Source organism: Tamandua tetradactyla (genome assembly GCF_023851605.1).
Source record: "Tamandua tetradactyla isolate mTamTet1 chromosome 15 unlocalized genomic scaffold, mTamTet1.pri SUPER_15_unloc_4, whole genome shotgun sequence".
Classification (NCBI taxonomy): domain Eukaryota; kingdom Metazoa; phylum Chordata; class Mammalia; order Pilosa; family Myrmecophagidae; genus Tamandua; species Tamandua tetradactyla.
Genome location: NW_027518247.1, coordinates 505,218 through 531,560, shown reverse-complemented (window position 1 = coordinate 531,560; position 26,343 = coordinate 505,218). Strand labels below are relative to the sequence as shown.

Here is a 26,343-nt window from a genome sequence, read left to right as displayed (position 1 = left end):
AAGTTAAATTGCAATCTGCACAATAGGAGAAAATATTTGGGAACAACTTATTCAATAAAGGTTTAATGTCCAGAATATATAAATAAATCCTTCAACTTCACAATAAAAAGACAAACAATTCAGTTAAGAAATGGGCAAAAGGCTTAAACAGACATATCTCCGAAGGATACATACAAGCAGCCAAAAGGCACATGAGAAGATTTTCATTATCATTAGCCATTAGGGAAATGCAAATGAAAACCACAATGTGATATCATTACACACAAATTAGAATGTCTGTTGAAAGAAAAAAATGGAAAACAAGAATTTTAGAGGAGATGTGGAGAAATAGGCACACTCATTCAGTGCTGGGGGAAGTGTAAACTGGTGCAAACTCTCTGGAAGTCTGGCAGTTCCTCAAGAAGCTAAGCATAGAATTACCATATGATCTGGTAATCCCACTACTAGGTATATATCCAGAAGAACTGAAAACAAGGACTCAAGCAGATATTTGCACCCCAATACTCATAATGATGTTATTTACTGTTGCCAAAAAGTGGAAGCAACCCATGTGTCCATCAACCAATGAAAAGATAACCAAAATGTGATAAATACATACAATGAAATGTTACTCAGCATTAAAAAGGAATCAAGTTCTGATAAATGGGACAACACAGATACATGTCATGTTGAGTGAAATAAGACAGGAGCAAAAGGACAAATATTCTATGACTTCACTGACATGAAATAATTAGAATAAGTAAAGTCATAGGGCCAGGATCTATAATATGGTTTACTAGGGCTTGGGTTGGGGGTAGGGAATGGGAGTTAATGCTTAAAGTGTACAGAATTTCTATTTGGATGATGGAAAAGTATTGGTAATGGATGCTGGTGATGGTAGCAATATTGTGAATGTAATTAACAATTCTGAGTTATGTGTGTGAATGTGGTTAAAAGGGAAAATTTTTGTTTGTATGTGTAACTACTAGAATAAAAATTAAAAGTAAAAACATAAGACTGTGCAACACAATGAACCCTGTTGTAAATAGTGAACTATAGTTATAGTAGAATTATAAAAATGTTCTTTCATAAATTATAGCAAATATACCTCACTATGCAAAGTGTCAACAATATGGTTGTATATGAGAGCTCTGTAATTTTTATATTTATGCATGATTATATATATATATATATATCTATGTATAAATAGTATGCATGATAATGGAAGGTGGTGATGATAGCACTACATTTTGAACTCAGTTAACAGCAATGAAATATATATATGAATTTTATAAATGGAGAAATGTTAGATTGTATATGTTGCAACAGAATAAAAATTTAAAAGGAACTCTATGGAATTCCATTACACAATGAACGCTGAGTTAAACTATAGACTTTAATTAATGGTATAATTATAAAAATGTGTTATCATCAATTGTAACAAATATTCCACACCAATGCACGTTTTTGGTATGGAATGATATTCTGTACTTTATGCATGATTGCTTTGTAAACCCACAACTTTCATTAAAGAAAGCAAAGAATAGTACATGTGATATGATTTTCTTTATATGAATTTTAAAAACATAAAATTAAACTATGATATTAAAAGCCAAGATAGTGATTACCTTCAGTGAGGAGTTTCAAGTGACTGGAAGAGGGAATGAGCATGGTGTCTGGGATGCTTGTATTTTTTAAAATCTATTTGTAGTTTACAAGGATATGTTAACTTTCAAAATTCATAGAAATATGAACTTTGCTTAGTTTACTTTTAGGCATGTAATTTATGAGATATGTAGGGATATGTAAATAAAAAAAGAAAAATTGTTCATGACTAAATTATATAGAGTCTTCTAAATCATTGCATCCAAAACATTAATATGCAAAGGAATCACATAAGTTTCTTGTTTAAATGTCACACTAATTCCATAGATAATGGGCCAGATGCTAAGAGTGTTCATTTGGAAAAAGATACATGAGGCATTCATTTTACGGGCTTTTGAACCACATATTGTATAACAAGGTTTTAGGTGATGGTAGGAAGTTAGGATTTTACTCTGATTATAATATTGGAATATTTTAGACAGAAATGTACTATGATTTGATAAATGATTTAAAATCACTTTGGATGCCAGATGGAATGAGGTACCAGAAAACAAAAGACACAGAGTAGTAACAGTTAAATGAGAAGAGATGGCAGTGACTCTGATTAGTGCTGTCAGAATGAAGATGTTTAAAAAGAAAGAAATTGAAATTAATCAAGGTAAAACAGAGAGGACACACCATTGATTTCATTGTGAAATATGATGAAAATTGTAAAATGGCATAATTTTCTGGTTGTTTGCCTTCAGTGTAAAACAGTTTGCTCTAGTTCCATTTAGGGAGAAAGGAAAGACTTTGAAGTAGCCATAGTCCGAGGTGGGTGGCAGTCAATAATTCTGTTTACCTATGTAAAATTCTAGTATATCTGGAACAAATATAAAAATTAATTAGGCCATTTTATATAAGTAACCTGAGGAAGTAGGCCTGAATTGAGACAGACACTGATGATTCTCAAATTTATTGGTTTGTGGAATACCTACCAAGGCTATGATTAAGGCATTCTGGAAATCCATGAATATAAATCCTAAATGAATGGGGTGCTGGCAAAATCATTTCATGTAGAGAAGGAAATAACCTATTTTGAAGTGAGGAAAAGTGTGATTGACCTGACCACATATGGCTTTTTCATCTTATTAGGAAATAGTGTCATTTCAGTAGCTCATTTATGGCCTCTGTTGTTATGAGCTTGGACACACTATAGTGACAGCAGCCATTTTATCTTTAGTGGGAGGAGATTCAATAATAATTGAATTCAAATATATCTTCCATTCTTGCTACCATGGCTAATTTTTAATGAGTCCACTATTTGAATATAGGGGTCTTAGAAGAAAGGCTTACCAATATCCTCAGCATGGGTTATCTTGTCCACCCAATTATTCTCTTCTTTGTAATTCATACTTGATATTGGGTATTTAAAATAAGCATGAATAACTTATACCTGGTTCTTTCCCAGAGATACACCTTTTATCTCTTCCAGACCTGCTTGCCACTTATTTTCCAATCTTATTCTTTCCAATGCATGATCACCCAGTCAACACAATAGCCATTGAATCAGTAGAGAAATACTTAAGACCACCATTCCTTCTATGCTAAAAGAAGACAATTTGGTATAAACTCTGATATGCATGTGCACAGTTTGGATCTAAAATTTTAGCCCCGGTACAACTACCCATTTAAAAGAATGAGGAAATCTTAGGTGGTAGCTGGAACTATGTCTTAGGTAAGAGAATAAATACTACGTGCCTGAAACATCCTGTTGTATCTAAAAAACATGGGTGATACTGTCAGTGACAGGGGCAGGAACAAAAGAAAGGAATCAACCTAAAGATTTTCTTGGTGATAAGTTGTGAGATTCTATGCACCAAAAATAAAAATAAAAAAGTAAAAAATACCTATTTTTAATTAAAATATATTGAAACAATGAAAGCTAAGAAAATCATGATCCTCAAAAAATGTATATGGTGAGTATGAGAAACAAGTAAAAAAAAGAAGGGTAAATATAGTAGATTATTTCATTTTATTGGGCTTTAAAACTAAGGTACTTTATTTAATATGGCTAAAAGCATACATAGTATATATAAATATATAGAAATGCAAATTTATATACATGCACCCATGCTTTATTGATATAAGCAACAAATGAAAATGTAAACTATGGAATTTTTTACATAGTCTCAGCAGAATTAGGAACTCTACAAGCAACAGAAAGGAATAATCAGCATTGATGCATACACATAATGACTACCATCAACAGTTGTCATGCAAAAGAACCAAGTAGAAACAGGATAATTCCAATATTCTGAATTAGATATCAGTTCATACATGAAAAATTAATTATGTTGGCTCAATTTCTGATCTTATAGTTGGAGATTCAAGATAACCTTTTTAATTAGAATATAGTTATTACAGAATTAAATTAGTCTTGGATAATTCTTATGTATTAAGCAATAATAATAACAACATTAAGATATTTTTCTTCATCTGGCTAAGTGAGAATTGAAAGTGCATTTTTTTAGAGGAAGATAGATGGTAAAAAGACAAAAAATATGTTTAAAATGACATGTTAAAGTCATACTGACATTTAAAGCTTAACTATAAAAAGAAGAAGCAATCCTTTGACACATTGTTCCTATTTTATTTACTTCAAGAGAAGAACTATTCCATTCTTCAACTATGAAGCAAAAATTTGAGAGGGTAGATCTTCTAAGTTGGCTAGAATGAGAAAGTACTCTTATTTATTTTTCCCTGGAAAGATTACTTTACTTCCATGAAAGTGACTAAAATATAGGAAGATTATAAATATGTATGACAATAATAAGAAGAAATTACAATGCAAAAATAGACATAATGAGGAAATTAATTATGCCTAAATATTTGATGTTTTTATTTAGGTTTTAGTGAACATTTTCAATATGGACTGTCATCATTATATTGAGAATACTTTGACTTGAATAAGTATATGAACCCTTTAAAAGGCTCATCTGTATTTAATGTTTAATTAAAGGATAAATATCTAAAGAAATTTAATTAATCAATAGAAAATATATGTACAACTTAAGAGGATTTAAGTTTAGGTTAAACATTTAATAAATGGAGCATTAAGAATACTACAATTAAACTGATCCCTTTCCATATAATGATGCCTCCTAGACATTAATCAATCAATAACATAGATATCTTGGATTGGTTTGTCAGTTTATAATAGGGAAGGCCTTTAGAAGGCCACAGAACCCTCTTAACATTCCATGGGTCATATTGTATAAGTTCCTGTCTTCACAATGGTCATTATGCCTGTAAACACAGAACATGCATCCACTTAGGGCAGGTTGGATTATTTCATCCTGTCTGGTGAGATATTTGACTTCCACTGCACACAAATGTGTGCACTGATATTAGGAATAACCCTAGAATCAAACCCTCAAATGGAGGTTCTGGATTAATTTGATCACATAGTTACTTAGTTGTTTGGCACTAGAAATTTTAGTTCCCCATCTTCACCCAGATCAAAGAAGGATAATGACAAGTTTTTAATCCACCTTCATGGTAAGCAGACATAAGATTTATATGAAAATATTTTGCTAATGTAACTAAACAAATAGAAGGTAAAATATGTTAGGTTTTATCATATTAGCTTTTTTGGGTAAAATTTGGTTTTTATAAATTAACCAAAATAAAGATTACATACTTTTAGCAGTATAAAATTCAGTAGTTATACAAGGTGAATTCAAATAGCAAAGCTAGTTATAATAATAAATTCATCTCATTTAATTACATTAAGAAATGATAATTATAAAAATAGGTAAAATTTCATGAACATATTCCTATTTATTCTAGTTTATGAATTCTTATCCATATTCCTGGACTGTGGTATAGGCCACTGTGTCCGGTACTTGAACAGTGATATTGTCCATAGACTTTGTCTAACAGAATTGTCAGCCCACGTGATGAGCCTGTTAGTCTGAAGGCTGGATGAAGCATGCCACTAGTTAAAGTGACTGCGTGTAACTTATCAAATATGTGCCTTCAAGGGTGAGGGGGATAGGTAGGGCAAGCTAAGATTCCCTCTCAAGCACCATGAATACCTAGATTATTTTCAATCACAACATCTAGCATAGAGTCACCAACTTTTACTTTAATGGTTAATATGTGATGTTAATATGTGAGCTCCATGGAAGAGAAGCTACAAGCAGTGGAGGTGACACGCAGGAGCCAGGCGCCCCCAGTGGTGGCCGTGCCCATATATTTTACACACACACACACACATACACACACATATACATATATATACACACTTACATAAACACATATATACATACACATATATTCATTTTTTTAAATGCTTAGGGCAAAAATTTTTTATTCAGAGTAGAACTGGTTCCCTCAGGCAAGGGAAGGATACGGATTGCTGCTTCAGGAGGGATGCTTGTTATTAGACTCATCCTTGACTGCCCGACAACCCTATTGCATATTTTATGGTCCTGGCTCTTCCTTCCAAGAATTCGATCAGCCTGCATAGAGCCTCTGGTAATGTTTAGCATTTAATTGGTATTGCAATTCTTCTATCTTTACAGTCAGGTCCTGGCTTGGAACTCAAATACATTTTTCCTAATGGACTGTGAGCAAATAGAAATGTCTTCAAAGTTGCAGGTAAAGTATTCCAATTGCCCTTTGAACCTTACAATTGTATATTAATATTTCAATTCAAAAGATCCCTCATTTTTATAATCAGTATTATCACGGTAGTCATTGTGTACCATAATCAATAGATTTTTCACTGCCCTACTCTCTGTCTACATCCCATGAAATGATATCACTGATAATAAATTATCATGATGACCCCTCACAGCAAAGATTACCAGTGTCCCATTTCCCCAGCTGGAAATTTATCTGAGAATTCTTAAATATGTGATCAAATTAATCCAGACAGCCCATCTGAGGGTTTGATTCTAGGGCTATTTTTAATATCAATTACTTTAAATTTCAGGATCTATCTTCTAACACTGGCCATATAAATGGGGTAATTTAAGAAGAATTAGTAAAGGGACCATCTTTACAAAGCAATGCAGTATGCAAAAACTACAGAAGACACAGTAGCCCTGTACTACAGATGCTGATATAGCTTGGCCTGAAGGGACAGGAGGAAAGAGCAGTTACCAGAATCCTGAGAGAAAAAGGTTTTGTGTTGGTGGCACAAGACAAATACTGTGGCTTTGCTCAAGGGAGGAGTGCGGTCCTCACTGACCTCGCAGGGAAAGAACCTGGGTTAAGAACTTACTCTGACTTGATCTTTTCTTTCCTTTCAATTCACTTCTTCCCTACATTGCCCAAGAGTCATCAATACAGTCCCAACAAGTTGGTCTTCTGGGTCAGAGAGCAAGATGGAAAAATGGAAGATATCAGCACATTAAAGATATATTAGTGTCTGTATTTTTATTAATATTAAGATGTATATATATATGTGAATGTATGTGTGTAATATCCATGTGCATTTATTTTATTTTCATTTGGATTCATTAAAACAATATATAATGTGAAGGATGGTTATGACTGAATGCATCTATCAATGGGGAATTGCAGTCTCTAAACAAGCCCTTTTGAGTCTTATTAGATAAGATTGATCTGACTTTCTCAATGAATAGGTTCATTTAATTGCCTTGTTAGCCATTTCCCAAAGCCATAAATCTATGAGGTATTCCGTGAATCTAATACACTTGGGACCCACTAATTGTTACAAATGTTTCTAGAAATAGCTGATTTGACTATGAGAATTTTAGAATGATGATTTTGCTGTGAATTCTAGGTAAGTTGATGTGATTCAGGTACTACTGCTGGCATACAAATTTTGTTTTATTCCCATAATGATTCTATAGCCATTTGGTATGGTTATATGAGAGGAGGATCTAAAACCTCCTTCATTCTATTGCAGTCTCCAAAACTACTGAGAGTAAAAAGAATGTTATAATTCTCTATTCTAAGCAGTTAGGAAATGCACCTTGCATTAAAGAAAGCTGAAAAACTGCATAATTGACATGGAAATCATAAGACAAGCCATTGAAAAACATTTACCAAAGGAGTAAGCTTTTATGAATATCTCAAAAAACCCAAGAGGATGGAGATTATAGAAAGAAAAATTTCTATACTCATGCTCAAAATAAATAATGAAAAAGTTTATGCTTCTTTCAGCTTGCTTTTTTCTTCCAAAAAGCAGGAAGGCATACAGTACATTTAAAGTTAAAGCAACGCAAAAGCTTACCATGACTTTCAGGTTGTGAAAGGCTCTGGGGTCCTCCCCAGTAAAGCATTCCTTACTTAAAGCAAAATTGTAACTTGTGATCTGGGGCCTATGTTTGAGCCCCAAGGAAAACTGAAAGCTGGTGAACTATTTCACTGTTTGCTGTGGATTTGAGCATTTTCTAGTGATACAAATTATAGAATTAAGTTCTCAAATGTATACGTGACCTTATAAAAGTCCAAAAATATTTCTAAAGTAATGGGGTATAAGTCAGAGTAATAAAGTAATCAAGAAGAGATGGGGTGGGGCTCCATGCTGCAAAATTTGGGGGTCATCGAGAAAGCTCTGCACCCTGAGGGATTAGGCTTGACTAACTCAGAAGAATACCAGAGGGAAAAAAAGGGGCAATAGCTGCCACTAATTTTACAATCTGCACTCTTTTGCACAATAATATAAAAATCCAATGTTTTACAATTATGTAACATTAACACCCAATGTAAAATAAAATACCCAATGCATAATTTCTGTGATTATATGTCAGACAGCCTATTAAGGCCTTTAAATAGACTATCTCTTTTAAATCCTAACCTAATTTTATAAGGGATATTATTGATATAGAAATGCTTAAATTACATAGGAGTAACATGATTCTCTGGAAGATCAAGTAAATTATCAATGGTGACCAAACTAGGAAAGATTAGAATCTGAATTGGACCCAAGTCCTCCTTACTCCACATCTCATGCTGACAAGCCTATATTGCCTACCAAAATTGCATACTCTTCTGCAAAAACCTTTTAATGTAATAATTCTTTTCCTCTTCCCACTCCTGTAAAGTAGAGCTGCTCTCATTCTAATATTGGCAAATATTGCAGAAAGGGGATTCTTTGGACCAAATATAATCTACAAATTCACTATTAGTTTTGATGCTCATGTAACTCAAATTTCAGCAAGTTTTCAACAGTACTTGCTATATCTGAATCAGGGAATCCCTGCTATCTGGAATATTTTCCATGGGCCAAGCCCCCCACTAATTATTTTTAAAACTCCATCATCCATAATATTTACAACAGTCCCATCTAGTAATTATCATTATATTCCCTGTTTTTCATGGAGGCAACTGAGACTTAACAAGATTAAATCATTTCTATAAGATCTCGTGGTGGATGAGCACTGAGCAGACCTTGAATCTAAGTCATCTGCCTCACACATGCTGTCTGTACTTACAGAAGAACTATCTCTGATTTGACTCCCCTCAAATCATGCATAATTCATATTTATATGACATGGTTTCCTTTTTTTCTTCAACATGAAAGACAATCTGCCACTCAAATGGAAACTGCACAGCTCACAAGCACATCCTATCATGAAATAAATTTCCCCATGTATTTCACTAGTCAGACTGTGTATTGTATGCTTAGTTACTCTTGCTTTATTCTTGTACTTGCCTGTGAAGAGTACAGGATGACTAGAGATTTCTAGTTCCAGCAGTTATGTGGGATGATAAACAAATCATGTAGGAGTTAAATGTCTTCACTAGAACAGAGCAGAATGGGAATTTTATGGTGTGCTTCTCTAGAATTAAGGAAGTCTGTCCATTCATCTTTTTAACAAATATCATCTGTACTAATTCTTATTCTGTGCTAGATGATGTTCTAACCATTGGCAACAAATTCTGGTCTCTTGAGCTCTCCTCCTAGTAGATGGAAATGCAGAACAAATAAAATAAGCCCATTGTATGTTGAGCCATATTGTAAATGTTCCATAAAAGAGTAAAGCAGGGAAAGAGGATAAGGAGTGTTAGTGGAAAAGGAGAAGGGATATTTTGAACTGTGTGATTATGGAACATCAAGCTAAGAAGGGGAGAAATTTTGATCAAAACACTAAATGGAGAGAATGAGTAGCAAGCACAAAGCTGTTGAATGTGAAGGTTCTTTGGGCTACAAATGATGGCAAGAGAAGAAATCAGAATGGTGGCTCTGACCAAATCAAATATTTGTGCACATATATGTGTGTGGAGTTCATTCAGAGAAGTCAGACATTTCCAACCAAAAGGCTTCCTGAGATATAGATGTTCACTTTTATTGCAAAGCTGTGTCATTTTTACTTATGCTGTCCTCACAGTAGATTATCAGACACTGTTCTGAATGGTTAAGCTTTAAGGGCAGGAGATCAGAAATTATTTTCTCCTTCTTTTCAAGATACAACTAGCAGCAAAACATAAAAGGGGAGGCTTTATGTCACAGCAGGAGGAATCTTAGAGGCATTTCCTGCAGTAGTAAAAGCACAGAACAGAGTCTGAGTCACAGAATGCTTTGCCCACTGATTTTCTTTCTCCTTCCAGAAACCATGTTGCTTCTCTGGAAGGACCTGTCTTTCTCATCTATAAAACAGAATTACCTCATAGGGTAGTGATAAGAAATGAACTTATGTCAACTTCTTTAGTGCTTAACTTTTAATATTTTTTTCTAAAACACTAGTTTAAATAAATCATGCAGTAAACTTATTCTCCCAATATTTATCTTCCATGACATTGTATTTTATTAATAATAACATTGAAAACAGCTTGCACTTCTATTTTAACTTTAACAAAAAGCCTCTGTAATGGTAGCACATATCTTGAAGGGCTCTAAAAACTAACTCACATCAAGCACTAAATGTAATACCTGGCACATAGTAAAAAGGCAAATATGCTTGCTGTTAAGAATAATTAAGAAACTCAAAAAATATTTCCAGCTCAGTTGGCATGAATCCATTGAGCATTATCCCCATTTTACAATTATGGAAATGAATGATTGGGGAAAATTAATTAAAAAACAAAATATTTTCTGAACCATAAAACCTCTCCACAAAAGTAAAGATAAAATGGTGATAATGATAGTGATATCTACCTCATAATTTTTGTTAAAATAGGAAATAATGCATGTAAGTATCAGATAGAGTTCCTGGATTAGGACCCAACCATTGTTTTTCCTTCTTCCTTCTTTGCTCTCTCCATTTCATTGTCACTAACTTTACTATTAGAAACAAAGCTTAACTGATCCAATCAATGTGTTTGTGGCCAAATTGGGTTTCTCAGTGATGATCTAGGCATGACATCTCCAGGTGTTTCAGAAATTGCACATACAGGATGAGCCCATGGATGATGGGCACTTAATATATTTTCTTATTTACAAATAAGGGAATTGCAAGACATTTATCATATAGTCATTTAACATATAAAATTTCTAGGAAGCTTGGCTCTAAAGAGTATGTTTTCAATACATAGTAATTATCATCACTTTTTCCCCCATCTTTTGCACTGAGCAATATTTTCCTAATGAGTCAGCACATGGTTTATTGCTTTTGCAGTGACTTACAAAGCTATGAACCCCTGAGGTACTTTACAGATCAAATAAACTAGGGAGACTGAGCAGGTGCCAGTTTCCTGGATCCACAGTGCGAGCCTGCATTGGTTGTGACAGTGAAAATTACAAGTAAGGGTTCTGATTCCAGGTGGGGGTAAAGTGGAATGTTTCCATGTTGAATCAAGATTGGCTGCAAAAGTAAGAGATGCAGGAAACTCCCAATTGATGATATGGACATTGCTGGGAAACATTTCTGTAAACCTGTATATAAGAGGTACCTATATGCAGACAGCACCTGAATCTCTCTGTATTACCATATTGGTTTTTAATTAAGGAGTTAATACCAAAAAGAGAAGGAAACACAGAACTCACCAGCAACTACTAATTTGATATCACATAAGAAAGAGGTGGTTTAGTAGTTCAATTCTGAGGTCTCTGAAGAAAACATCACCACTTATTAACTGTGTAACTACTAGCACCTTATTAAATCTCAAATCAATTGTATAATCATTTATATTAACCCATAAACATGTTTACATTGAGTATTTATGGATAAAAAAGAAGTAATTCATGTGGAATATGAAGCCAGGACTTGACTCAGAGTAAAGCATTGAAAATCCTTTGCTATGATTTTTATAAATTCTGAAGTACTGGTATCAGTATGAGGACCAGAGAATATTAGAATCAGAGAGGGTTAAGACTGAGAGGGAGTCCAGGTGTTTATAACTCTTTCACAAAGGTAGCCCCTTTTAGTTCTCAAAGATTCCATGTTTGCAAAGATTCTGCCTATGTATAAAATAGTTCTCATTCATACTAAGTGATTCATATAAAATAAACTGCTGAAATAATCTCATAATAAATCTACTAATGAATGTGAGATAAGCAGTAAACTGATGTGTTTTCCATCAAAATCACATGGGGAAAAGCATATTATAATGAAAGTGAAAGAAAGCAGGTTAAATATAGAAGGATGTATAAAATATTACATAGTGAGAAGCAGTGGGAAAAATAAAAAAATTAGGAAAAGGGCAAAAGAAATGTCAGAGAAGTGGCTGACATTGTGGTAGACTGGGAAGACCCCAAAAAGAGGCAAAATTATGCACATTTGAAACCGGATAATGTAAGGCAGCTAGTCATGAGCATGCCTCTAGGATAAGATTTATAGAAATATGGAGAACTGCAAACTCCATCAACTTGCTCTTCCTATTCGAGGAGAAAGGATGGGAGCACTGCCAGAGTGTAGCAAGCAGAGAAGAAGAGAATAGTGGGATTAGAGAGTTGAAATCCACAGTTTATAGAGCTTAGACACTCTTGTGCTAATTTTGGCTTTTACTCTAGGTTGAGAAGTCACTGGAAGGTTCAGGGTGGTGGAAGAACAGGATATAAATGGCATTTTAACAGGACTGCTCTGGCTTCCTGTTGAAAACTGACTCAAGTGGGCTGATGACAGAAATGAGAGTCCTTCCAGAAGTTACCGTAAAAATTAAAGTAGAAATGCTAGTGGCTTGGTCTAGCATAGAAACCCTGGAGCTGGGAAAAAATGGTCAGGTTCTGATATATTTTAAAGGTAGAACCAAGAGTATTTGCTGATTAATCAGACATGGTATAAAATATAGAAAGGCTTGATATTAAATACTGTTAAATTGTGTTCTCTAAACTGTACAAATGCCATTTACTGTGTAGGGAATCTGGAGAAACAGGTCTGGAAAGGTTTGTCAGGAACTCAGTTTTGAATGAGATATCCAGTAGACAGCCAATAAAAAATGTTAAATCGGCATATGGATACATGGGTCTGGAGTTCAAGGGAGAGAAGCGGTTGGCAGAGGCACAAATCAGACTCATTCACAAATAGAGAACATTCAAAATGATCAGATCTAATATGATCACCAAGGAGTTGACATAGAATAGAAAGAGAGCCAAAGGTCGATTTCGGGACACTTCAAATTTCAAAGATAGGGTCATTAATGCTGAGAACAAGTAGCAAGTGAAGTAGAAGGAAAACCAAGCAAGCATGATGACCTGCAAAAGAAGTGTAGGGAGTGTTTCTAGCAGGAGGGAGTGACAAGGTGTCAAATGCTGCAGATAGATCAAATCAGACGAGAACTGAAATTTGATTATTGCATTTATCTACCTGGAGATCATCAGACCTTAACAAGACTAACTTTAGGGGTTGTAGGAACAAATACTTAATTGGATCAATCTTCCATTGCTCTATATTTTGCCAAGAAAGAAGTCAACTTAGTACTAGTATCAGAGTCTAGTATAAACAGAGCATATTTCTAGGTCCCAACAGGTTGGACCTCCAGAGGATGATCATATTCACTGATATTTATGCATTATTTAGCTACAAAATGACTGGTGGGCAGTTAGTGGGGCTGGAATTGTTCTTTAAGTAGATTGCAAGTATCTAGTTGTTGTGTAGACAGTATACTAGAATGTTATAGTTTTATTTAAAGAGAATCCTGAAAAGCATGGGCAGTTCTCTTTGTACGTTGAATACTGAGTCACATAATCATATTGCAATGTGTATATTTTGCTTAATTTTTATTAAATAAAATCCTTAAAAATAAAACATAAAGATCATAAAGAAAATAATTGATAATGTTCTAGTACTAAACAAAAATTTACTTAAATGAAAAATTGGTTCTTTAAATAATTTTTATGTCTTACATTTATTGTTGAATATTTATAAAATGGACTTTATCCCACATGCTTTATAATCACATTATTGTATCTCATACTTCTCTCTATCTATATATTTTAAAATTTTTTATCATATACTGTTTTGTAACTATGTTTTTTCCTTATAATATCCTGTTGTATTTTCTATAAGTATAGATAGTATTCTGAAATATGATTCCACAATGGCTGAATACTGTACCAAGCTATGGATATACCACAAGAAAAATATGGTTCTTTACAAAATGTATTAAAATTGATATATGGTCCAGTCTTTCAGAGGAAAAAACTCACACTTCAAGTTAGAAATCATACATTTAGCCGAAAAGCAAGTCAACATGAGGAACAAAACCACAACACAATAGGAATTATAATCCTCTTTCATTGAGTTGAACAGTATCTTCTAGAAGAAAAAAACAATGTGTACATTTGAATATACAACTGTCAAATCTGATTGATTATTGAAAATTTAAAAATCTAAAATATGTATATGTATTGATTGACTCATTCTAAACTTCTAGAAGCGCCAGTGGTGTGATGGCATTTACTTAGCATATTTTCAATTTATTCAGCACAATGATTCATTATGAACACTCAATTTCCACCCTCTTAGGTGAGATCCCTTGTAGCCATGGAGAGGGTCAATCCACTGTGACTCGGTTCATCCTCATGGGTTTCACCACAGATCTCGTGATGCAGTTGCTTCTGTTTGGGGTATTCCTTGGAGTTTATTCTGTGACTGTGGTGAGAAATGCCACTCTCATTGTGTTAATCTGCAATGACTCTCAGCTTCACACATCCATATATTTTTTCATTGGAAATCTGGCTTTTCTGGATCTCTGGTATTCCTCTGTCTACATCCCAAAGATTCTAGTGACCTGCATCTCTGAAGGCAAGAGCATCTCCTTTGTTGGCTGTGTAGCACAGTTCCTCTTCTCCACTGGGCTGGCCTACAGTGACTGTTTCCTGTTGCTACCATGGCTTATGACTACTCAAAGCCACGGCTTTATTCTTAGGCAATGTCCATAAAGCTATGTGCATTTTTGGTGGCTGTCTCATATCTTGGTGGGTTTACTAACTTAACCTTAATTACCAAAACAACTTTTTCTTTGATATTATGTGGGGACATCATTGATGACATTTTATGTGATTTGCCTCCTCTGGTGAAGCTCGCTTGTGGGGAGAAGGATGGCTACCAGGCTGCACTGTTCTTCATCCTATCCTCCAATGTCTTTGCCCCCACTCTGTTCATCCTGGTCACGTACCTCTTCATCATCATCATCTCGAGGATCTGCTCCACCCAGAGCTGCCTCAAAGCCTTCTCCAACTGCTCCTCCCACCTGACCTCTGTCACCTTATACTATGGCTCTATTCTCTACATATATGCTCATCCCTGATCTAGCTATTCCCTGGATAGGGACAAAATAATTTCTCTATTTTACACTGTGGTGTTTCCCATGTTGAACCACATGATCTATAGTCTGAGGAATAAGGATGTGAAAGAGGCTCTGTATAAGCTTTTCAATTAAGTCCAGATTCTCTACCTTTAAGAAAAATGTTCTAAACATGATCACGATCATGAACACACAACTTTGTGATGATATTATGATCCATTAATTGTATACTTTAGGTGGACTATATGGTGCATGAATATATCTCAATAAAAATAGTAAAAAGCAAAAAGAAGAAGATGCAAGCAAACATCCTGTGGTCAGGATTTTTGTATCTCAGGAACAACTTCTATAGAGATCCATCATGATCAAGGATTGTTCCAGAGTTACAGAACTTCCCACCTTGACACTGACAATTCACAAAACCTAACATAAGAAATTAAGGGTAAACTATGATATAGAAGTCTAATATAAAATATAAAAATTTGGATAAAATTTCATATTACTTTTTATTAAAAACAAAACTAAAACCTAAAAGCACTCTTATTTTAAAGAAAAACCATATTTGATTTTTGTTACATTGATACATATTATAAATATCTATGTAGTAAGTAATTTCATAAAAATAAGAGCAAATGTGCTGAATTAATTTCTAATATTTTCCTATTATTGAAAACTGTAAGACAATCACTTTCTCTTCTCTCCACAGAATTTTGAAATATTTTCAAGTTTACCCTTTCCCCTAGAGCTTTAACACAGAGATACTGTAGCACTCAGGGATCACTTGGTGCAAAATAGTCTCAGAAGACATGATCTTATCAATGTCTTTATCTCCTATGTTTGGTCTTTCTATTAGTCAAGATGCTATAGGTTTGATTTTTGTAATATTCTAGGGGCTTAAAGTTTATTTTGTTTTGCCATCCAAATTGTGCTGTTCTGAATACCAAAATGCAATTATTATAATAATTCAGATAATAACATGGAAAAATGAAACAAGGTAAGATATGAAGGTCTATGTGTATAAGTTATTAAAAAGAACAATGTTCGTAGAGAGAATACAAACAGGTAATTATAAAAAGGAGGGAGATATGAGAGGTTCCTTGTAATTTTGATTGATTTTTAAAAAGTAAAGCTATGTTAATATAAATTATGATAATAAATTATAAATATATATTGGTGTCTATGAGTGTAAGTAATAAAAAAATGCAAGAAACTATTACTTAACCATGTAGTCCCAAATTTAAAAGCAGTAGTGATACGTGGAACCATTACTGACCAGTCAGCACTGATATCCATGCATATTAACTTGGACAGTTAAGTCACAGGGATACATTTCATGTCAGTTTTCACACACAGAAACCCAAAAGAAACACAATAGAAGCAGTAGAATTCTAAACTTCTTGATTTAGATAACTGTTCTGAAAGGAAATCTATTTATGCTGACTCAGGCCATTTCTAAAATGCAACACTCAATAACTCCTATTACTGACATCAGCTCTGATGAAACACACACTTTTTAAGTGCAAGTAGATAAAATTTGTATGTTTCAATGACAGAAAATCAGTTATTTAATATCAGCCAAATGAAACTGGAAAATACTAAATCAGAGACAAATAATGGTTACAAAACTCAAACTGATGTGAAAAAGTTTTGATTAAGATGTGTAAATTTTGTAAGTCTTGAAATTTAACTGCAAAAATGAACCTAAAACTGATGGCCAATTACATTTTGATCTTCCTAGGAGAGGCATCCAAATTCCATTGTCCAAACAAAAATCAATATATACCCAGATCTAAGAGTATAAATATACACCCTTATCTAAGTATATATCCAAGTGTATATTAATATTATTTTGTATCTCAGAAAGACTATATAAGCTATATAATCATGTCTGGATAATATCAGTAAAACTTTAATAAGAAGATAAATCAAGGCTTATAATAATCTTAGGTGTAATACAAATAAATGTATCTTAATTAAAATAAGGCACTGAGGGTTTAGAATATGTATAAGTTTAGCAATAAGTTTTTATCACTGTGTTGGAAATATGCCATTTATAGATTAAGTTTTAAACATTAAAAATGTTCTCCCATACTAATTTGAAATTATACAAATGTATAATTATTATACTAAATGTTATATTATATTTTCTAATTATTACATAATATATTGTTTTATAATATATATTTATATATAAACTCATAAATAAATTTAATTTCTCTAATTATACATAAAAATTAACATCTGAAGAGGAATTGGTTCATAAGATATGCTTTTGAGATGTGAGTTTAATACATTAAATATTATATAAAGTAAAACTGTTCATGGGTGTTCATGCAAAAAATCTCTTGAAATTAAATGTTCCATAAAGAAAATGTAAAATTTTTGATGGTCTTTCACACAATAGATCATGAGAAGGAGCATTCCAGGATTACAGTCTTCTTGTAATTTCTAATGGTTCTTGTATTTACAGTCAGCTTTGTGTCTAAACAAGAGACAGAAGAAAGTGAAGTAACAAATATTTGTATGACTGAGACATGCAAAATTATAACTATTAAATAATTATGTAATTACATATACAATGGAATCATTAAATGCTTGCCTATAAAAATCATTGCCTACAGGCTTTCTTCATGATTCTGGTCTATTAATTCTTTCCTAGTCTCTCATATGACTGGGAATGTTACCTGGTTAAGTTTCCCAAATTTTCCTTCTTGTGAGACTCAAGTGTTTGATCATCTTGTTTTTACTGTGCGATAGTATGTTCCCTTTTAAATGGTATTCTAAGACATTACTAAGAGGTATACCTCTAAATACCTGGATTTTCAAATCATTTTCCTTGTAGCAAATTCTTATTTCCCACCGGTGATTGGGATCAATCACACTGCTCGGTAGAGTGATCCCTGTTGTTCAAGGCCAGTAGAGTCATAGATGGCCAGGGGCAGTTCAGATTCCAATTGATGAGACACAGATGCTGTTCCTTTGGTAAACCACTCTTCCCTTGGGAGCATGACTTCCCAATCCAGTGAGCCTAAGGTAACAGTGACAGAAAATAAGATTCTAGTAGCACTTCCAGGTACTCTTAAAGTGACAGTGTGGGAGATGTGAAGATGTTAATAAATGTACAAGGATTTTATTAGGGAAAAACCTGTGTCATTGCCTGACAAAATGAGGAAAGAAGCAGAAAAGTCTAGGTGTAAGAGCAGAACAAGATGCATTGTGGCACATTATCAGTTTTGATAGGAGGGAAGAAAATATGAATATTTTACAGCTTAGTTTGTTATTTCTTGGCTCCCATAAACATGGTGTCAGAAATGATTAACTGAAAAGCCACAATCTGATTCCAGAGCCACTTTTGGATTTGAGCACAGGTACTAGCTATAGCTGTTTGTGCTCTGTCAACATCTTGATGGTCCAGGCCCTTGTCAGTGAGTCCTCTTGGCTGTGAACACCCCTTTTTTCTGTTGAGAATCTGGGCTTTCTTTTGGTGTCTTCTGGTAATGGATATTTGAACTTTAAGTCCCTTCAACTTGGTATACAAGTGGGTGAACTTATCTGATTATTTCTGTTTTTGGAGGGGGTAAAAGGTGAAGCAAGATCAAGGCCACAGAGGGAATGCTGGGGAATTTTCTCTACTTGTAATAAGTAGCTTTGGTGAAGGACCAGGGCAAAGGAATAAGCTAAATTGAACCTGTGCTACAGTCAGAATAGTAGAATGGAGGGCAAGTGGAATAGTAGAATTGAGCGTGTTTATGCGAGTGATTACATGACAGATTGTGAAAATCTCAGCTGAGCAGTGAATGAAATGTGGGTTCCACTTAAACAATCAGATAATAATAGTTATCCTCTGGCTTGAAAGGAAGTATGCCCCCTAGAAAAGCCATGTTTTAATCAAAATCCCATTTCATAAAGGTAGAATAATCCCTATTCAATACTGTATGTTTGAAACTGTAATCAAATCATTTCCCTGGATGATGTGATTTGCTTAAGAGTGGTTGTTAAACAGGATTAGGTGATGACTTGGCTTCACCCATTTGGGTGGGTCTTGATTGGTTTATTGGAGTCCTATAAAATAAGAGCCATTTTGGAGAATGGGAGATTCAGAGGGAGCAGAGCAGAATGACATAGCCATGAGAAGCAGAGTCCACCAGCCAGAAAAGACCAGGAAAGAACACAGTAGCCTTAGATCATGCCCATCAGACATAAGAAGTTTCCACAAATCCTTCCTTGATAAATCCATGTCCAGTCCTGACTTTCTCTGAAATGGCTGGCTGGTTCCACATTTGGTTAAATCCTCATGTGGTATTAATCTGGGTGCAGTTCCAATGCTTGGAGAGGGTGGAGCTGAGAAAAAGGTGATCTCCCCAATATCCCCAAAGGTTGTGTTCAGAGAGAGGCAAGCCAGAGACCTTTGCAGATGAAGAAGGAAAATGCCTCTCAGAGAGCTTCATGAAACAGGAAGCCAGGAGAAGAAGCTAGCAGATGACGCTGTGTTCTCCATGTGCCCTTCCAGATGAGAGAGGAACCCTGACTGTCTTCACCATGTGCCTTTCCAGATGAGAGAGAAAGTCTGACTATGTTTACCATGTGCCCTTCCACCTGAGAGAGAAACCATGAACTTCACCAGCCTTCTTGAGCCAAGCTAGCAAACTAGAACATCTTCATTCTGGGGATCATGTAAAAATATCTAATATGAACATTCTGTTTTATTCCATCCATATTCACCCAAAACACTTTCTGAGTCTGGGTAAATAATAACAGCCTGTGTACCTGGTCCCTGTGGGTCCACTGATAGATGCGCTTAGCCCACATCAGGAGTGTGTACCTCAGTGGTGTTTTACAGTCTCTGGAAATTAGTGACAGTTAAGAGTCAGTAACAATAACTTCAAGAATGACTGTATTCCTTGGAAGATAACTGTAAGCTAACTAAGTGAATTCTTGGAGGAATATACAGTATCTATCTTGGCTTACAGTCCTTCCTCAAAGGTTGTCCACTTTCCTCTTAGTCAAAGGATTCTGACTTATAAATGGGCTTATGCCAGAGAATTGTAAAGAGATTATGATTCCCTACTAGGACAACATGAGCTGGTTTTTATATAAGACATAAAACTAGAATGTTTCTTCATCACAAAAAAACATGGTTTCACATCTAACCAATTCCATAGGAATAATGAATTTCTTAATACCTTTGTGAAATCAGCACATTGGAGACTTGGAAGAACAAGCCTTGGATGAACTGGTAGGTGATGTTTATGCAATCACAGAGTACATAAAGATAATTAGATATCTTTATCAGTTTTCCTGCACCTTAGACTTCTTCAAAGTATGTCAATTTGACCTACCATTTCAACATCATTAATGTTTCCAATCTAATCATAAAACCATCTCTTTTGTTGGCTGCTTTGCCTAAATGTACTTTTATTTTTGATTTGGTGTACAGTGAGTTTTTTTTTCTGAGATTAATGACCTATCACTGCCATATAGCAATCTGCAATCCCTTACACTATTCAGTAGCCATGACTGAGAAAGTGCATTTTTCTGGGAGTTATGCCATATGTGTTAGGCTTCACAAATTCTTTGATATGCATTTACATGATAAGTGGTTTAGTGTCTGTGAATCTAGTATCAATCATTTTTCTGTGGCATATCAGCTTTTTTGGCCTTGTCCCACAAAGGTGCATCCTGCACAGAGTTGTTGATCTTTGTCTTAGCTAGTTTCATCCTGATAAGTTATTTTCCCATCATCACAGTCACTTACAGTGCAATCATCTTGGCCATTTAGGATCAGTCTGCAAGGGGCAGGCAGAAAACCTTCCACACCTGTGTGTCCCACCTCCTGGGTGTAACCATTTCCCAAGGGTCCTTGATTTTCACATATTTACAGTCTGATAACATATCCTCCTTGACCCAGGCACAGGGGGCATCTGTGCTCTATGCCATTGTCATTCCAAAGCTGTATCCTCTGAGCTATAGTCTGAAGAAGAAATATGTGAAAAATGTTTTTCTAAGGGTCATAAGTAGAAAACTATTTCCAGAGCACAGAACTAATAAAAGTAAAAGCTTTTTTTTACTTTTAAAAGATCATTTCAGTGAGATTCAAGCACTAATCGGGCCACTGAGTAATATGGAGAAGTCTCTTGATGACGTGGAATGATTTTGTTAAGATAGTTAATATTTTGATCATTTAGGTATCACAGTAGAGAAATAAAATATGTCAATGAATGATAAATTGCTAAGGAAAAAATAAATAGTATATGAAGCTGAGAGTCTATTCCAATGAATACTATTAATCCAAGGTTCCCTGAAACAGTGAACAGGTAAATGAAGAGGAACAGCAGGAAAAGGCTGACTTGTAGTTCAGGGGGGTGTGCAAATCCAGAGTGGATGAAGAGCACCCCCTCACTGAAGTTGAACTCAGCCATTTATTCTAACTCAGGCCTTTAGCTAAGCTGTGGAATAGCAAGAACAAAATTCAGGGAGCAATTCAAGCCTGAAGACCTACTAATCACACACAGCATTTGAACTCAAATAATGAGAATAACATAGAGCAATTATTTAATGACCTAAGGTTTGTTGATAATTTATACAAGATTTCCATTTTTTTACAGAATTGACAAACATCAAGTTCACAATTGTCTGAAATCAGTAGCATGTTTTAGAAAAGTACATATTTGAAATACATAAAGAGATTTCTACTTATGCTATCCTTTACCCTCATCTATTATTGGATCTAAAATAATTTACTTCTGATACTCTTAGAAAATATAAAGCTCATTTTGAAAACTCAATGTGTTAGTTTGTAAATTGCTGGAATGCGATATGCCGGAAGTAGAATGGCTTTTAAAAAGGGGAATTTAATAAGTCAATGGTTACAGTTTTAAGCCTATAAAATTACCCAAACTAAGGCATCCAGGGAAAAATACCTTAATCCAAGGAAGGCCAATGAGTCAGGTGCACTTCTATGAGCTGGGTAGTCATGTGGCTGGCATCTGTTCGTCCCTTTCTCCTGCCTCCATTACTTTCAGCCTTTTTTACTATGGGGGTTCCTCACCTGGCTTCTCTGGGGATGGCTTTCATCTCTTGACTTCTCTTGGCTCTCTCCAGGTTCTGGATCTCTTAACATCTCATGGAGGCATCTGCTGGGCTCAAAGCATCTCCAAACACCTGTATCTCTGTTCTGTGCCTGTCAGCTCTCCTCTGAAATTTCTGTCAGCTTTCTCTCTCTGTCAGCTCCATCATTTCTGTCATTTTGACTTGCTCCAAAATATTTATTCTTTTAAAGGATTCCAATAAGTTAATCAAGACCCACCTGGAAGGAGTGGAGTCAACTCCCTCTAATCAAAGGATCATTCCCACAATTGGGCATGTCACATCTTCATGGAGATAATTTAATCAAAAGTCTGCAGCTGGGCAGGTCATGATGACTCAGCAGGCAGAGTTCTCACCTGCCATGCCAGAGACCTGGGTTTGATTCTCAGTGCCTGCCCATACAAAAAAAAAATTGCAGCCAACAGTATTGAATGAGGATTGAAAGAAACTCTCACAAGATTGGATAAGGATTAAAACATGGTTTTACTGGGGTGCATGATATTTCAAACCAGCAGAGGTTGATCCATAGTTTGTGAGTTTAATGACACCTTTATGTGGCTGTCTTATTTTCTTAACTCCTAACTTCTACTTTCAGAATCATTTTGGAATCTAAATAATACTTAAATTAAAACAGCTAATAGTTTCTTAGACTCAATTGAACTTTATTAGACTTTATTTTAAAAATTTAAGAAGTAGAAATATCCTGCTTATTTTAAGTGTTTATGATAAAATACTTAATGCATTTTTCTATCACATGCCCTTTACCTCTGTTGTTGAACTACAACCAAAAAAGGAACTTAAAATCTGTGATATATTTCAATGTTTATGTGTGTTTGTATGTGTGTATGTTTAAAATAATAAAGACTCATACTTTCCTATATCAGGTGATAACCAATTCATTGTCCAACAGTGTTTTTGAGGGCAAAATCAGAAACTTAAAACAGTAAGATAGATATGATTTTTTATATGCAACATAAAGTTAAAAATATAACATAATCTCACATTATAAGTTAGCTAACTTATTTTCCCAATATGATTAACATAAATATTTGATAAATACAATTGAAACCAATATGTAAAGTTAATTCCAGTTTGCTTCAGGCATAAAACACTCTACTTATGTAATATGAAGGGACTTGATACTATATTAAGTATACTTAATCAATTAGTGTCCCCATGTCCACAAGTATTCCTATTTATCCTTTCATTTGTTTAGGAAGCATTTATCAGATGAAAGCATTTTGTCTTGCCAGTTATAAAAAGTGCTTTTCTTAAGGCCCCACAGAAGACACAGACAAAGAAGAAGAACACTGGTATTTATGGTGGCAGTGTCCAAAATTGCAATGGATGGAGGTGACCTAAGGTTACCTTAATGGAAGACAGGAAGGGGGACTGTGGTCCATGCATGCAATGGATTATTAAGTGACTGCAAGAAGGAATGAAGTCATGAGGCCTGCAACTAGATGAATGAAACTTGAGGACAGTAAGTTGAGTAAAATAAACCATAAATGAGAAGAGAAATACTATAATGTTTCCCTAATATGGACTAATTATAATGTGCAAACTGTGAGAATTGAATTCAAGGGCATACATTGTAAGGTGAAGGCCTATTGTAAAGATTTCTGGACTGAAATTTTGAGATGATGAACTCTTTGTGTATAACTTGGACATCCCATGAAACTTTGGATATTTGTGTGACACCTGACACTGAGGGATAGAGTCTGTGGCTATGAACATCAGTATTACCCTTGAGGCATACAGCTCCTGTTAAAAACACTGAAAAATTTATCAGACTTCACTTAGAAATATGAATGATACTAATCTGGGTAGGACTAGGGTAAATCAGACTAAAGCATAAAGGATAATATTGAATATATTTTAAAACTTCAACTTCTGTGTGAGACCAAAGTAAGGGATGTTTATATGGTGTAAAAATTTTATGTCCTGTAGCACACTAAATATACATGGTCAGCTTATTCACATATCATAATTGCTTGGAACCATGAATAGGAAATAAAATATAGTTGGTTTGCACAGGTTGTTCTGATGCCCTGATACATCCCAGAGTAAGCAGAGAAGAATAAAAAGTGTTTTAAAAGTTCCCTTGGAAAAAAAATTCCTTTGAGGCACTGGGGAAAAAAGTGGAGATATTTATCTTCCCCACTTGGGGAAGACCTAATACGTTCATGGGCATTGGTGACCACCAATTTGATGGCTGGGTCCTTAAGATCTTTGGGCTTTCCCTTATGAAAGTTATTCCTGCAAAGGAGAAGCTAAGACTAATAGTGATTATGCTTAAAAACCACTATAGAAAACCTCTTTTGTTGCTCAGATTGGCTTCTCTCTGTAAGCCAACTCTGCAGGTGAACTCAGAGCCCTCTCCCCTACATAGGACATGGCTCCCAAGTATGTAAATTTCCCTAGGAATGTGGGACATCATTCCTGGGAATGTCTGGCCCTGGCATCATGGTAATGAGAAAATCTTCATGACCAAAAATAGGAAAGCAAATGAAGCAAATTAAAGTTTCAGTGCCTGAGAGATGTCAAATAGAGTTGAGAGATCTTTCTGATGTTATTCGTATGCAGTATATAGATATCATTTTTCAGTTCTTGGTGTTTTAGAGTACCTAGAAGAAAGTTTCTGAAACTGTTGAATCTGTTATCTAATAGCCATGATTCTTAAAGATGATTGAATAATTATAGAGCTTTTAGTATGTGAACATATGGGTCTGAAAACTTTGTAACTGATAATCCCTTTATCCAGTGTATAGAAGCTGAATAAGAAAATAATAATAATAAATAAATAAACAGTACAGGGATATAGGTGGTATGGGATGTTTTGGGTGTTTTTTTTTTCACTTTTATTTTTATTCTTATTTTTGTGTTTGGAGTAATGAAAATATTCAAAAATCAATTTTAAATAAGAATGCATAGCTTTATGATTGTACTGAGAAAGACTGATTATATACTTTGGATAATTATAGCACAATAAAAATCATTTTTAAGAAAAGATTAGGGCTCTTAATGTACCCTTTTTCGTCTCGGTCCTGAGCTACCGGCATATTGCGGGGAAGCCCAAGGGCCAAGGGCAGCTCTACAACTTGCTGACCGACATCCCCTGTCCCCGGCTGGCAGCCCCCACGCCATCCTCGGGCACCCCTCCCCGGATAATATCTTATTACTGGAGACCTCGGACCGCACCAATCCCATCTTTCTGTTCACGCGCTCGGTGGAGTCGGCCACCTGGATGCACCCGGGGTCCCGGGTGGTGGTCCTGAGGAAGGGGCTCCCCGGGGGCAACGCCTCCCTGCCCCTGCACCTGGGCATCTCGCTGCTGAGCTGCTTCCCCAATATCCGGCTGCGCCCGCTGGACCCAAAGAGCTGTTCCGGGACACGCCCCTGGCCGCCTGGTACGCGTGGGTGCAGCGCCGCTGGGAGCCGTACCTGCCGCCCGTGCTCTCGGACACGGCGCCCATCGCGCTCCTGTGGAAGTTCGGCGGCGACTACCTGGCCACTGACTTCATCGTCCTCAGCAGCCGCGGTAACCTGAGCAAAGCGCTGGGGGTGTAGTCCCGCTACGTGCTCAACGGCGCCTTCCTGGCCGCTCCGCAGTGCATGCGGGACTTACAACGGCTGGGTCTGGGGCCACAAGGACCCGCAGCTGCTCACGCGGGCCTTCAAGAGGTGGTGCTCCATCCGCAGCCTGGGCGAGAGCCGGGGCTGCCGCGGCGTCACCGCGCTGCCCCGCCAGGCCTTCTACCCCATCCCCTGGCAGAGCTGGAAGAGGTACTTCGAGGACGTCAGCCCCGAGGAGCTGGCCCGGCTGCTCAACGCCACCTACGCCGTCCACGTGTGGAACAAGAAAAGCCAGGGCACGCGCCTCCGGGCCACGTCGCGCGCGCTGCTGGCCCAGCTCCACGCCCGCTACTGCCCCACGACACACGAGGCCATGAAGATGTACGCGTGACCACCCCACCCTCACCCCGGAGGGAGAGGGGGGCCCCGAGGTCGCCCCGCCTCGGGGGG

At 35.8% G+C, this 26,343-nt stretch overlaps 1 long non-coding RNA gene and 1 pseudogene across 1 annotated transcript; both read left to right on the top strand.

Moving 5' to 3' along the window:
- Positions 1 to 4,881: 4,881 nt before the first annotated feature.
- LOC143672814 (uncharacterized) lies at positions 4,882 to 7,087 on the top strand. The gene is made up of 3 exons (XR_013170044.1): positions 4,882 to 5,124; positions 6,153 to 6,228; positions 6,911 to 7,087. It is a non-coding gene; the product is annotated as an uncharacterized LOC143672814 (long non-coding RNA).
- An 11,150-nt stretch (positions 7,088 to 18,237) lies between these two features.
- LOC143672806 (lactosylceramide 4-alpha-galactosyltransferase-like) lies at positions 18,238 to 26,284 on the top strand (annotated as a pseudogene).
- Positions 26,285 to 26,343: the final 59 nt, after the last annotated feature.